Raw genomic sequence first — 15,693 nt, 5'->3', positions numbered from 1 at the left:
AACTGGCCAGTGCCAAAGCCATGCGTCGAATTACTTTGATCTTCTTTCGTTATCTTATTTACATTTATATTGTGCCTTCTTGCTCAAATTCAAAGAAATTCCAAACAAATTCAATATGTGGCTTGGCGGCCAAAAGCAATACATATCAGCAAATTATTTATAAGCCAATAGTGACTTTACATAATGAATAAATGCAATCTCTTGATCTAAGGTCTCCATGTGGACTCAGGATTCAATCTTGATTGTTTGGCGGCCGAGATGTTGGAGGCAGATTGTAGAGACCGCAAAGTCATACATATATTGATCATATGCCCGTTTATATTAAAACGGCGCAAATCAAACTTCAACTGACCGCACATCGCATATATATCGTCAATCCACACTATTGGGGCAGAGAATCAGACTTCAACGGAAACCCACAATCAAATCCGACTATTTCTCATCAAAGAATATAAATTTACAACTGACCATCGCAAAAACTCCAGTTTGGCACGATTTCAAGCTCGGAATTGATTTCAAGCTCCTTGGCGGCGAGGCGGCCAAGGAACAGTGTTTGCCGAGAGGAAGGAATCAGTGTAAAATGGACAGCTCAGATACAATTATGAATTTTAAGATATTGATACCTTAAGTCACTCAAGGGAACCTACCAATTTTAAGTGCATATGCGAACTCAAGAATTTATGATCTCCTCTATTTATCTTAGATTACTTCCATGAAAGTACTCATGGCAGTCTTTTGAAAGTGAAAATCACTTACTTAGGTGAATATGTGTGCTCACACATGGTTTCACAACTACTATTCTGCGTTATAGTTCTTCTTTGCATTTAGCTTATGTCCTCCTTTCTTGGTTTACATGTTCCTATTAATTTATTAGGTAGTAGGCCTGCATATGTGAATTTTATAATTTGACCAATATTTCACAGGTGGTGGATGCTTCAGACAGATACGTACTAACCGTGATTGGGAAAATCCCGTACTTGTTTGAGTTTTTCGAACTCACTGTATCAAGCAAGGGGACTTCCTATTGAACAGAATCCAGAAGTTGTCGTGTGTTATTGATCTATAGGCTTAGGCTTTTCTGCATTTTGAAAGTCTAAAGAGCTCCAACAACAATTCATTCCTTGTTATAAGACTGGGACTGTTTCACCAAACTAATTAAATGCCTAAGCACACCAAAGAAAAAATCCTGATTCATTGTCTCATGCACGAGATTGCTCATTTACAAACGAAACAGGAAAAGGTGAATAACTGAATATATAAGCCACCACTTTAAGGTGGACATAAATCACATAAATACAGCAACTTCTTATTCCAATACGTAGCCAAACATACTTCAAGAATTTAATTCCAAATAATATAGCGTAAGTAATACAATTCTGGACGCACAACTGATGTCTTTTATCATATATTAAGCTGATGAATATGGAATAGCAACGGCCTTAAGAGGGTCTTCTTTATGAATGACTGTACCACTAGCTGCCTCAGACATGTCTAGATCTTCACTTGTTACTCCGCCAGGCAATGTCCAATCAAACTCGTGCACTAAATTTGCTAGAGCAATCTCATTAACAGATGTACCAAAATGAACCCCGGGACACAATCTCCTGCCAGCTCCGAACGGAATCAACTCAAAGTCATTTCCTTTATAACTCAAACCACTATTAGCATTCAAGAACCTTTCTGGCTCGAACTCTTCTGGTTTGTAAACATACGACTTGGGATCCCTCGCGACTTGCCAAGCATTCACTATGACTTGTGTGTTGGCTTTAATGTTGTAACCATTTATTTTCACATCTTGGTTTGATATCTTAGGGAATAGTAGTGGAAGCGGAGGATGCAAGCGAAGAGTCTCCTTGATCACTGCCCTCAAGTAGTGCATATCGATCAAATCATCCTCTGTTAATATGTCGTCTTCAGCTTTCTTTACTGATCCCCTTACTTCATTCTGCAATTTGCTCATGACACTTGGGTGCTTTATCATCTCAGCCATGGCCCGGCCATTCTAGAACCACAGCTGTGGTATCAACCCCAGCAACAAACATATCCTACAAATTAGCATTAATCAATATTAATTAACAATGAGTGATGTAACATCTCCCATGTACTCCTTTCACATTACTTCTGGAACCAATGAAAACACACACACACACAGATATGTGTGTGTGTAATTATATATATGTGTGTGTGTGTGTGTGTGTGAGAGAGAGAGAGAGAGAGTTACCATGAGGACACCCTTTATGCCAATTCTGTCAATACGAAAACCAGGCGAGTTTTCCTTCTGAATCTCAAGTAAAAGGTCTATAAAATCCTTTTCGCCCTCCTCCTTCTGATCAGTACAATCTATATGCTCTTGAACCACTACATCGAAGAAGTCATCAAACCGTTTAGCCACTTTGTCTAGTTTCGCGTCCAAACCAGTGACACGGCTCAACCAACCAAGCCATGGAATATAGTCCCCAATATAAAGACTTCCCAGCAACGTCGTATGCTCAACAGAAAGCTCTTTAAAACCCCCATCACTGTAGTAGCTCTTCCCTAGAGCCACTCTCGAGAGGACATTGTGTGTAAGCGTCATAATCATGTCCCTCAAATTCACTACTCCTTTTGAATCCCTTATCTGCTTGATCATGGCTTTGGTTTCCTCTTCCCTAAGGCCGCGGTAAGACCGAACCCTTTTGGTGCTCAACAGATTCATTACGCATATGCTCTTCAGCTGCCTGAAATACTCCCCGTAAGGCGCGGTGGCCACATCTTTTGAGTTGTAGAGAAGCTTTCTGGAGACGGTGGACTCGGGCCTGCTGCTGAACGTGAGGTCATGTGTTTTCATGATCGCCTGAGCAGCCTCGGGAGACGAGACGACGAGGACGGGGACGCTTCCGAAGTGGAGGTGCATGAGAGGGCCATGGACCTGAGACAAGGCTCCAAGTAAGCGATGTGGCGGAGACCGTGGTGAGACTAGTTGGTGAAGGTTTCCGATGATGGGGAGTTTTGGTGGAGAAGGTGGTGAGTTTTTTCTAGTAGAACTGGAAGCGGAAGTGGAAGACCACCTGTATAGGAAAATGAAGAATATGGCAGCAAGTAGTAGTGAAAGGGTTTCATTATTGATAAGCTCCGCCATTATTTGCAGCAGATTCATTAGCGTACGTATAGCTAGATCTTCTCTGCAGGTGATTATTTTGATAGTTTGGTTTGTGTTATATAGGAAAGTTAATCAAGAAAGAAATGTTCAATGATCAAAATGGGCCCCAGCATCTCAATTAGTCCATAGTTTAATACGGGGAGCGATGGAGCATATATCAGGATTTACTTAATAACTATGTTTCTCCTTTCTTTTTGTTTTTTATATTACAATGTGTTAATGGGGGATTGAGATTATTTTATTTCTTCTAATAGGAACGTGGGTCTCGCAATTGATTCCACCGCCAGCAGTGATGTCCTTTCATATAGATTCATATAAAATATAAGGGAATAGACTCGTAGGAGCCAATGTTTTGAAAAATTTTAGGAACATATTTAGAGAAGCTAATTTGTAAGTGATCAATTAGCTTCCTTAGCTTATAATCATCAGAATGTTAGGATTTGGTTTTCCTACTTGCCCATTTATGTGTCCCAAACGTTTTATCTGGATTAACTGAGAATGTTTTGCGTGGTTTTATTCTGTAACTTTCTCTCTGTCATAAAATAAAAAGTTTTAAAAACTAATAGACAGGCAGTGAGAAGGGACCAGGGTCTTAGGAGCCTATTAAACAATATATAAATAAGTACAATTAACTAAAACAAAAATTATACTAATTAGTAGTAAAATTGATTGCAGACATAATAGAAAGTTTAACATATAATGAGTAGTTACAAATAAATAGTCATTTGAAGTATTTGACAAAATGAAATAAATATTTGAACACTTTTTAACATTTAATGCTGCGACCTGGAGTGGCTGGACTGCGGCAAAACCTGCCAAGTCGTGGATCAGAGTCATCAGAGTCGGGTACTGAACCGGGTCGTATTGAGAGAGAATTGAGAATAGGGTTTTATGACTAAAATGGAAACTTCCCGAAATGGAAAGTTTCCATATACAACTTGCTATTTATAGAAATTTTGTGGGAATAGTAACTTTTGTTTTTCATACCGTAACTTCTTCATACGAACTACGATTTTAGCGTTCCGCATGTCCATAAATTCAGTTTAACGTGCTCTAAAATTTTCATGATGGAAGTTTTTTTTTTTTTAAATGAATGAAATAAAAAGTCAACTTTTAGTGCATCTAAAGTTCAACTGAGGGTAAAAAGTAAAGATAGTTATCATTTACTGTCTAAATGAGTAGTAAACGAATAAATTTAAGTACGAGGCATAACGTCTCGTCGATGCAGCGCAAATATTTATTAGAGGATTGAAACTTCAGAATAGATATAGATAATATGCATGTCCTGGCGTGCAAATTATGAGGAACAGCTGTGAAGCCACTAATGTATTTAATAAGGACGAATAATTTATGTGAAAAGTAATGAAGCAGAAACATTTGTCTAATTTAAGCTCCATCACGTACTAAACCCTTTCGGCGAGTAAGATCACTAAGATGCCAATCTTTTAAGTTAATGGGCTTCGTCATTATGTGCAACTTATTTGTCCTAGTAAAGTGGTGTACTATTTGTTTTGTCAATTGGTTGTGTCATTTAGTTTTATTTTCTTTTATCTAATTGTGGGTAGGGTGAGGCTATTGTCACCCTATAATTTTCTTTGTTCACCCTACTTGCTCATTACACCCTAAATTGTAATAAATTGAAATTTGGATGGAAAAGATGAAGATTAATGTTATCAGGAGAAAAATTAAGTAGTTTTTTATTTAATTAGTTATGTATTTAGTTTTCCTTAAAGATTTAAATTTTAGAAAATTAGTGTGCTTATTAGTCATTTTGTATTTGGGTAATATAGTCTTTCAATAATTCAAATATTTGTAGAGTGAATACAGAAAATTGTAGGGTGGCAATAGCCGCACCCTTGTGGGTATCTTACGGGTCTACGGTTTGTTAAGATCGTTTCTATATGCTTTGCCAACAATTATTTATTTTTATTGTACCACAGTTAAGTGCTAAGGCGGATTAATAGGTAAAAGATGATCTTGCATTGGGAAAACGAGGTGTTCCTAGTGGTCCATGGGCTCGCTCGCAAAGCTAGCTTTAAGGTGTTCTTATTAATGAGCAGTATTTATCAAGTTTTGAGTCAATCAGTTTAGAGTTTCAGATTTTTTTTTTTTTTGTGTGTGAATAAATGACTAGTGCGGCTGTCTCCAAGTCTTGATTAATGAAACTGTCGGATACAATGGGGGACATTATGCCTAAACCCCTGATTACAATAAGCATCTAGAGTATGTCCCGAAATAATATCAGAAATTTCTTCAAAATTCATGTATTCTAACAAGCACTAACTATTAAAGAGTGCTCTACTGGCTACTCTATTTGCTTTGACATAGACGTGACATAAAGAAAAGATAAATCGATATGTAACACGATTACAATGTAGCATAATTTCCAGACGCACAGCTTTCCTACTATGTTGCCGTCAGAGGATAAATCTGACAACACTTAGCTTCACCCTACCACTAGGCGGTAGCGACCATTTGACAAAGCAAAGAACTCGCCGTCTACCTAGAGCAGACAAGGGACTTTAAGTGCACACACAGGTACAAACCCTGACTAGCCCTACACAACCAAAGTAGGGACTAATTGCTCACGTAAAGCGCAACATAACTAGACAATGTAAACAAATAAAAATATTAAATAACATATAACCTAAGGCTGGGCCCAAATAGGCTCCAACACCATCTTCAGCCTACAACGAGCCCACAAGCAGTACCCAATCCCAAAGGGTCAAACCAGAAAGTGGGTCGTATCCAGCCCTCCCGACCCTAGCAATTGCTGCAATGCGCTGCCTCCAAGTCAGCCTCCCCAGCACTAGCGTCAGGCCAACAATGCGAGTTTGATGTTATCCAGGCATCGACGATTGACGCCAACCATCCCCGTTCCCAAGCTGCACTAAACAGCACCTGGAAAATCTACCCTAAGATCTGAAACAATCATCTGATCACCATCACCAGCCAACCAACCAACGTCTGATCTCATCCATCTAACCCGGCCTGCCGACCGCTGACCCCTGACCCCCATCAAACACTGCTCTGACTCGGTAAACCCTCAATCTCCCTCCAATCCCAGCCTGCAGCCACGATTCAGCCAATCCCATCCACCGAGAGAGAAGATGCAGTACACCTCCCGATTCCATACTCCTAGCTTTAGGCATGCCTACCAAACAAGTGACCTGTCCGGCTACACACCTAGTGCGCTGGCTAGGCCAGAGGCCGTCGCCAACGTCTGGACACAGCCGGACAGGCACTAGTACAGCCAATGGCATCCTAGAAAGAGAGTTTTTTTTTTTTTTTTCCTAGGGGTTTTCCATAATTCAATAATCTATATTCATGAATATCTTCGTCTCGGCAGAAAAAGAAAAAAAATTAGAGTTTTAAATTTTATTTATGTACTATTCTGAACTTCGACTTTGATTAATGACATATGTTTGATAAAAAAATAAAAAAATAAACAAAGAACGTCCACTTTGATCATATAAAAAGCAAGACTTATTTTCCACATGATCATATATATACATATAAACAAACAAAGAACGTCCACTTTGATCATATAAAAAGCAAGACTTGTTTTTCACATGATCATATATATGTGTGTAGTTGTTTTGTTTGGACCTACTTTTGGGCTAGTTCTTTGTATTTTTTTGCTTTTTGGATGTTCAATGAAATCTCATTATAACAAAAATAACAAAGGGTAAATCTTCTGTTGTTTAGTGTATGTACGTTACCCCTCCACTCACTTTATAGTCTAGTGGAGACGGGCTATTATATTGATTGAGGTCTTTTTTTCTTGTTTAATGCTCACACGTTTTAGGTTCTCAATTATTGACGAGGGTGGAATGCTTACTTTGATTAATGAAATAAATGCGTTTGATAAAAAAAGAAAAAAAATAAAAAATAAACATAAAGCATCCTTTTTGATCATATCAAAGTGTGTGTGTCTATTGTTACAGGTAAGGGCAAATCTAGTGTACGTACACCACACTTCCACTCACTTTATAGTCTAGTGCAAACGGGCCATTACATTGACTGAGGTTAGAAGCAGAAAAAAAAAATTAAAATTAAGTTACATGCATAAGCTATCTTAACAGTTTATTCTCAAAATTACATATAATAAAAGAAATTTTTATACTACTAGAAAACCCCCCATCACACACGGATGAGAATCCGTGTGAAACCGAAGTATTTCATAGGAAATCTGTATGAATACGTTGATTCACACAGTACAACGACGGATTAACAATCCATCCGTATTACTGGCGTTACTAATACTACTTGCACACCGATTTTTTTTGTCCGTGTGAATGCATATGGTGGGTCCCACTTAAATCACAACTCCACACAAATTTTTTTATTGAATTTTATTAAATTATTTAGATTTTCACATATTTATTTTTTAGTTCTTCAATTGATTGTCCTCTTTCTTTCTTTTTAGCAGACATTAACTGATCTCGTGAGGGTGGCACTCCGCCATTTGAAGCCCAGACTATTTGTTCAAGTTCTTGTGGCTCTTTGCTGCTCCAAGCAACTGTGAATCTGAAGAACACCGCCATGATTTTATCTGTGAGATTTACAAAGCATTCTGGCCATACCAGTCCATCCATTATGCCTCCTAGTACTACTCTACGGATATCCACTAGAAACAGACAACACACAGTTAGTACTCTACCAAACCAAAACAAAACTAATATATCCAAATTGTACATGCTCTCCAGCAAAAGAATAACAGTATCGGAATACCCAAATCGCCTAAGCAACCCTCAGCTTCTTCAGCCTCCATCGCCACTTCCTCAAGTTGGCCTTCCAAAGTCGCCTGACAATCAATTCCTACATGGGTTCATAAATATCAATCCCTACTACCACCATAATTGCCTTGTTAGATCCATTAGACCAGCTCCAAAAAACCCAATTTATGATTCAACTTCGAGAATAACCATTGCAAGTGGTCTAGTGGTTCTGCCTAGTTGGGTGTGCTCCCCAACCTAGGTCCGTCCCCGAAACTGTCAAAGTGGCCAGGCACTGTGCTGCAATGCACAGTTGGAGCATTTCACATGCGTCGAAGGGCTTTATCTTGGGCCTAGGAAGCCTTTGGGTTCCCCTTGACAAAGTCAAAAAAAAAAAAAATGATTCAACATCGTGAGAAAGAAAAGGTACTTTTATGAATCAATTGTAAAGAACAAGCCCAGGGACAAAAAAAAAAAAAAACAAAGAAGCAAAAGTGATTTATAGAAAACTAAAGGGGAATGGCAAAGCAATACATTTCCACTGAACTAGAGATCTGGACACCAAGTCCTCCATTATGCCTCCCAGTACTTGTTCGCAGAATTTCTTCTCTGATACTGCGAGTTCAAAGTGTGTATCCAAAGAGTTATGGCTTGAGGTGGGAGACCTGTTATGATTCGAATCCAAATTGAGGGAGCCTGGAATAGAAGCAAGTCGAAACATCGTATTAGAATAAGCAAGATTAGGATCTACAAGAAATAATAAAAGAGAGGAATTTGAAACGATGTCTTACCTGAGAAAGAGCTAGATCTGAGAGAGAACTCTCAAAGAGAGAGATTTGAGAGAGAGAAGTATTTACGAGAATATTGGAATTTAGGCTATTGAAAAAAAAAATCGTAGATACGGATATCTGTGTGAAATAAAATGTTTTCAAAATTAATGTGCTGTATATAAATACATTAATTAAATTTTAAATAGGTAAGTTGTTTTTATTTTATTTTAAAATAAGATTCACACTGAAGTCTGTGTGAATGTTTGACACAAATATAATAATTTTTAAAGTAGAAATAATTCTTTACATGGATGTCTCTGTATCACCATAACTCATACTGATATCCATGTGAATTTTTGAGGTCCAACTTTTAGTTTTCATTTCACACGGAAGACTGTGTGACTATATTTTTGCACACAAATATCTGTGTGTTTGCAGTATTTTACATACAGAATCTTTTCCGTGTGAATATCTGTGTGGAATGGCTAGTTTTTCTAGTAGTGTTGGATTTCTATTGAAGAAAGATAAATTTTTTTAATATAAAGTTAACGTATTTACTATTAATAGTGTATTAAGGTAACAAATAAAATTCACGTATTTACTTTTACACGCAGTCCTATCTACTAGCCCGGATGCTTGTTGTGAAACCGGCCCCATTGCAGGACCTCCGGCGTTTCTTCCGTCGGGTTTGGGTCCCTGAACGTGACTTCAGGATATAAGAGAGGGCTGAGAACCCTTTTTTGATTGCACTTGATCTCAGACGAGATCATAACAAGGTTTTACGTAGTGGACCTTGGCGCTTCAACCAAGCATCGATCATATGTAGGAATATGATGAAGTTGCGTCGTCGCAATCTGTAGCACTGGATGCCTTGTACTTCTGGGTACATATCACTAATATTCCTCCACTCTTTGAGAACAAGGACACCATCAAAGACATCATTACCATTGCTGGAAATGTCACGGAATTAGATGACAAACTCTTTGACAACATAGGCTAGATTAGGGTTAGGGTTAGGGTTTCACATGAACTCTCTAAACCTTTTTTTTCTTCTGAAAAAGAAGGTGAAGTTGCAACTATCATGATCTGATTTATCATGAGAATGCTATATGTCCTGCAACAGATGGCTGGGAGGTACTAAGAATGGAATTAGCTTATGTTCATAGGAGGTTGGAAATCATGAGTTCATCTCTTGGTTTCATACGAAGCCGCTCTTAGAATAGCATGTTCAAATTCCAGGGCCTCCAGGCTCCAATTCTACCTCCAATAACACACTTTCTTTTTCACCCAAAGGAACCAGGAAGCCACAAATTGCATTCCACAGATGTCAAGTCATCTTCCAGCAAGGAGGAGGACGATACAACTTTGGCTCTGGTCCCAGTGGAAGCAATTGCTCTGTCCAAACGGGAGCGGCAACCTTCTAAATATCAATCCCAAAAAAAACTGAAGGTACTCTTGCCTGATCTTTTTGCTAACTCTTTGAGCACTGATGCACCCAGAAAGAAGCTCAAAATGATGGAATTTTGTTCCAAATTCAATGCACGGTCGTTGGGACTAGTTAAAGCTCTATGTAGCATCCTTGACCTAAGTCTGAGGTGGTGTGCAATAAGGACACTAAGAAGAAGATAGGTAGAAATCTTGGGTAAAAGAACAAGAATCCATCAAAGTCGAGGAAGATTGCTCTGCTCAGCAAGCCTGCTTGGCATATATGACATGTTAATATCTAAGATTCAGTGGTGGTTAAACCTTTGTTAATGCTGGTCCGGTGGGCGAACCGCTACTCGTGATGTGATCAATACTTCCACTACCTGTCAAGTAAAATACAAAGGGCGTCAAAGGGAGACCGCGCTGGGCAGTCTTCTCTTCTTCGATGCCTAAGTTAGTCAATGTATTTATGTTGACAGAATAACAGTAGGTAAGAAGTAAATGCGTAATTAATGAGGAGAGAGGAAAGAACATTTTACAGGTGAGGGCGAGGCTGACCTATTCCATGTTTTCGATGTGGGACTGATATGCTTCAGTTCCCAGCTTCTAGACCTTCTAATGCTATCTTGGCGAGGCGCGTGAAGGCACGTCGACGGTGGTCTGAGGGGGAGCCGAGGCTCAGGCGATAGCCTGTCTGGCGGTGTTTCCGTAGGTCACACCCTTGACGGTCGTTGGTACCACTGGCGGTGGTATGAATGTGGCTCACTATGGCTAATTATGCTTAGAAAATGCTCATGTAAGTACAAGTCCCCCAAGTCCCCAGTTAAGGAGGGCAATCTTGGTTGGGGAGTTGCCTCGCGGTTTGAAGCGTTACCTCCTCTAGACTTGCAAAAGCATAATTAGCATCAGTGTGTTGTCAACCATGGGCCTACTGAGCAAACGCTTTATACCCCTTTCAGGTGGGCCCCTGCTAAGCCCCCCAAGGGAGTCCCCCACTCCTCGGCTAAGATAGACCGTCGTTTGGTCGGTATATTGTTTGTTGAGGGGAGCTGTGCGGAGCATAGGGTGTTGGGTAGCAAGCCCAATCTTTGATACCTGAGTGGCGGGGGTCAACATGCCTGATCAGGGCCATCGTAGACTGTTGACAAGTCCTCCTGTCCCGTATGGACGTAGCTTCTATAACACTGTGTGGCGGTTATCGTAGATTGTCGACTGTAACGCCACGTGGATGTCGCTGTCGGAATGAGGCATTACCTCTAGAATCGCCTTGGGCGAAAGTCCCTCCACTAATAGTAAGCGGCCAGAAGTGTCGCAGGGGCCTGGCTGGTTGCCGTTCAGCGGAGACTGTCGCTTTCAAGATGAACAGGGAGAAGTTCCGCTAGCGGTGTTGCGCTTAGCGGACATTCTCGCTTGCAAGGTGAAAATGGAGAAGTTCTGCTAGAGGTTTTGTGCTTAGCGGAGACTCTCACTTGCAAGATGAAAATGGAGAAGTTCCGCTAGCGGTGTTGCGCTTAAAGGAGACTCTCGCTTGTAAGATGAAAAGGGAGAAGTTCTGCTAGCGGTGTTGCGCTTAGCGGACGCTCTCGCTTGCAAGATGAAAAGGGTGAAGTTCCACTAGCGGTGTTGTGTTTAGCAGAGACTCTCGCTTACAAAATGAAAAGGGAGAAGTTCCGCTAGCGGTGTTGTGCTTAGCGGAGACTCTTGCTTATAAGATTCAAACGAAGAAGTTCCGCTGGCGGTGTTGCGCATAGCGGAGACTCTCGCTTGCAAGATGAAAAGGGAGAAGTTCCGCTACTGGTGTTGCACTTAGCGGAGACTCTCGCTTGCAAGATGAAAAGGGAGAAGTTCTGCTAGTGGTGTTGCACTTAGAGGAGACTCTCGCTTACAAGATGCAAAGGGAGAAGTTCCGCTAGCGGTGTTGCGCTTAGCAGAGACTCTCACTTGCAAGATGAAAAAGGAGAAGTTCCGCTAGTGGTGTTGCACTCAGCGGAGACTCTCGCTCGACGGTTGGTATACCTGCTTTGTGTATGGTTACTTCAGATAGACGCTTCGTTTGATGGCGCCCGACACGTGGCCATCTTGTATTGGGTTAGTGTGTGGAATAACGTCTCCTCAGCATGCCTGCATCCTCGCCATTAATGTGAGTAATTATGGATTTTTTAGATAGTTGAATCTGGGTTTTGGATGTATATGCGCTGTGTTCTTGTTTTAGCACTTCTTGGGGTTTTTTGGGTATGGTCGTTCTTGAGGTTCTTGGCTAAAATCTGACATAGGGGTGGTTTAGATCTTGTTGGAATTGACTGGTTTGGGTTTTAGGGTTTGTGATGGCTAGCGTCGTAGAGATTTCAAGCAGTGAGGATTCCGGGTCTGATGTGTCGCTGAATGTTGCAGATAGGATTTTTATTGATTCACTGCGTCTATCTGCTCATGCTGGAACCTCACTGTCGGAACTGCTAGACAACGAACCTTTACAGACCACACCCTGGGACATAGCAATGGCTAAAGGTGGGTGACTAGAGAGTTCTAGGACAAGGGAGGATGCTGCCGTCCGTAATCTGCTCGAGGAAAGGCTGGCGAGCAATAGGGCCGCTAGCCGTTCCGCTGATAGGGGAGAGGTTGGCGGGGACGAGATAGAGTCTGCCTGGGTTCTACGTGATGGTACTGCAGTTGATGAGGTGGAAGGGCCGATGAATGTGGCCGCCGTTAACCGTCTGAAGCGGGTGTTCCGCCTTCCTGGAGTGGTGAAGTTGCGCCGGCCTACCGCTAATGAGAAGGCTTCCATTCTGCCAGAGGGGTATGCTGCCGTTCATGAGGCCATCTTCCCCCAAGGTGTCACCTTTCCGCTATTCCTGAACCTCTAGATCCTGGTGTGCGAGTTTGACCTCTTCTTTGGGCAGATTTGCCCCAACATGTGGTGGTTGCTGATGGAGTTGAACTTGTTTTCGCGTCTATCTGGGTGTGAAGGGCCAACCGTAGCGGAGGTACTTCACTTCTATGAGTTGGTCTATGTGAGGCGCAAAGGATGCAGAGGTCAGGTGAACTTGAGCCGCCTCCAGAGGACGCCCAAGCTAATCGAGAATCTGAAGGATTCCATGACTTCTTGGCGGGGGACCTTCTACGTTGCCACCGCGGGATGGGAATATCAAGCGGGGTCGAATGAGGGGGCGTCGACGTTCAGAATTAAGTCGAAGTTCCAACCTATTCGAGGTTGTCGCTAGCTTCCTCTGATAGGAGTTGCCGGTTTTGCTTGTGTGAAATGCCTCTGTACTTCTTTTTTCTGTGTAGCGGGACTGCGCTTTAACTTGACGTGCCAGGAAGAGTGCCGTGTGGCCAGGATTAATGACTGCTGGCGGAATCACAACCTGCTTGACCTTCATCTGCTCACCAGTTGGGAGTTGTTGATAGACCTACAGTTGACGCGTACCCTTAGTAAGTAACTTTCGCTGAGTGGTGCCCTAGCGCAATTTGTACCAGGCTAACTCGTTGTTTTTGTTTTAGATTCTCTGCCGGGTAACAAAGCGAGCCGCGAAACATTTGATAAAGCTATGGACAACGCCGAAATCAATAATTTTTTAGAGAGCATGTACGCGTAGGGGCTGGCGGCTCAGCAAACCTTCGTCAATCCACGGACACTGGCGGTGAGCCAATCTGAGACTCCTGTGGTGATACCGATGCCTTATCACTCACACATCGCTCCCGCTGATCAGACCGTGGTGCCGGCTGAGGGTGACGACGAGCAGGGGGCTGTTGGGGGGAGCAAGGCCCATGCCGCTCCTGTGCAACTGAAGGAGAGTGTGCCCGCCAACAGGCGTGGGCCCCAGAAGGAGAGGGTGGTGTCCACGAGGGAACCAGTTTCCATTGCGGGGTGGGAGCCGCAAATGACATCGAGGCCTGTCGTCGCTGGTGTGACATGAGTGGTTCTGCAGAGGAAGCGGTGGCAGAATGACAGCGATGAAGAAGAGGTAGATGATGCGGAGATCCTCCGTGTCGGCCAGCAGAAGAAGGCAAAACAGGCCCCGCCGAAGGTGACCGTGGCTGTAGCTGGGAAGGTGCAGCAGGGCAGCTAGACTCGTTCTCTGTCTATAAGGAGTTTCTGACAGATCCCGAGCGAGAGTTTCTATTCCATCTCTGCCAGCGGCTCGAGTTCAGTGGACTAGATGGGACAGTTCGCTCGACGACCATCTAGCAATGGCCATTTAGCTCGGCGTTTGGACATCTGTCCGTCGGGTTGCACGAGCTATTCCTCGCAGCGTCGAGCCAACCTCGGGTTGAATGGCAGCTGAAGGAGGAAATCAGAGGTCTCCAGAGGGAGTTGCATGAGGCCCAAGACAAGTTGGTGGATACCCAGCGGTGTTTGACCAAGGCGGAGTGTGATTCCCTGGATGCCCGTGGCAAGCTAAGTGTTGCAATTGAGTAGGATATTGAACGGAATGACCGCGTGTCTCAGCTGAAGCAAGACATTGTTCTGCTAAAGGATCAGCTGGCGGCGAAGGCCAAGAAAGTTGAGATCCTCCAACAGGAGTCTGCCACCAAATCCACGGAGCTGAAAAAGTTCGAGGATGAAGTTGCCCGCCTGGGGAGTGAGAAAAGCCATGCTGAGGCCGCCACGGTGGACACATTCAAGCAGTCGATGGTGTACCAGTAATCTTTGACTGAGGCAGCGATGGCTGGTGCTGCTGCCAACCTAGTGCTGCTGAACAAGAAGGGCACCATTGACTGGGTCAAAGCGTCCCAATCTGCTAGTACTTCGAACCAGACTCCCGTGCCCATGGGTGGGTCTGCCGCTGCTCAGACTGGGGGTGAGCGCTATTATAGCGGTGAGCGTGACCATGGTCCGACGGATGATGCCCAGCGGACTCCCATGCCTACTCAATCTAAAGTGTCCCATGCTGAGTTCCTGGCAGCCAACACTCGGGAGGATGGCACCATGGTGACGCCGAGTCCAACCGCTCATGGGTTCGACCAGACCAGCCGGTTAGCTGGGCAACAGCCACCGAAGGATGGTGAGGATGACACCGCCACACCCAACAATCCCTGAAGATCATCGTAGGGCCGGGTCATCTGTCATTTTTGTAATGCCTCTAAGGCTTGGTTTCCTTTTGTATTTTGACAATATTTTTGGGCGGGGAGTCCCGACCCTATATATATGAAATTTAGGAAATTTTGCCAAAGTGTGATTGTTTCTTGATAGCCTGATTGCATTGTTTGCATGTTGACATACCGCTAGAGTTTTGACTGCTTTTGTTAATCAATGAAACATTAAAGGAATTAAAATTGTTCCAAGTGCACGACGTAGTGGACGTGGTCCACCAAATGTTGTTGGCGTTGCCAGTTAATTCTTGTGCTTGGACTTGGTGATAATGGTTTGAATAATTCCTCATTTCATTGATAGTAGACAGATCAGCGTTTACAAAAGCGGAGTTGTACCCGTTGGTTAGCTTCCCTTAGCTAAATATGGAACAAAAATTTAACTAAGTCAAGATACTCTTGGGTAGCGGCATGACTATTTGTAATAATACCGAAGGTGTTCGGTATTCCAAGGGCTGGTCGTTGTCCAGTAAGTAGAAGGTACCGGGGCTAACGACTTCCACAATTTTGTATGGTCCCTCCCAAGTTGGGCGGAGTGCCGTTGGCGGTGGAA

At 42.8% G+C, this 15,693-nt stretch overlaps 1 pseudogene; it reads right to left on the bottom strand.

Moving 5' to 3' along the window:
- Positions 1 to 1,285: 1,285 nt before the first annotated feature.
- Positions 1,286 to 3,189, bottom strand: LOC112187333 (annotated as a pseudogene).
- Between the last annotated feature and the right edge of the window lie 12,504 nt (positions 3,190 to 15,693).

The sequence above is a fragment of the Rosa chinensis genome, chromosome 2 (genome assembly GCF_002994745.2).
Source record: "Rosa chinensis cultivar Old Blush chromosome 2, RchiOBHm-V2, whole genome shotgun sequence".
Taxonomy (NCBI): domain Eukaryota; kingdom Viridiplantae; phylum Streptophyta; class Magnoliopsida; order Rosales; family Rosaceae; genus Rosa; species Rosa chinensis.
The sequence above is the reverse complement of the archived record's forward strand: the minus strand, read 5'-3'. Positions and strand labels throughout refer to the sequence as shown.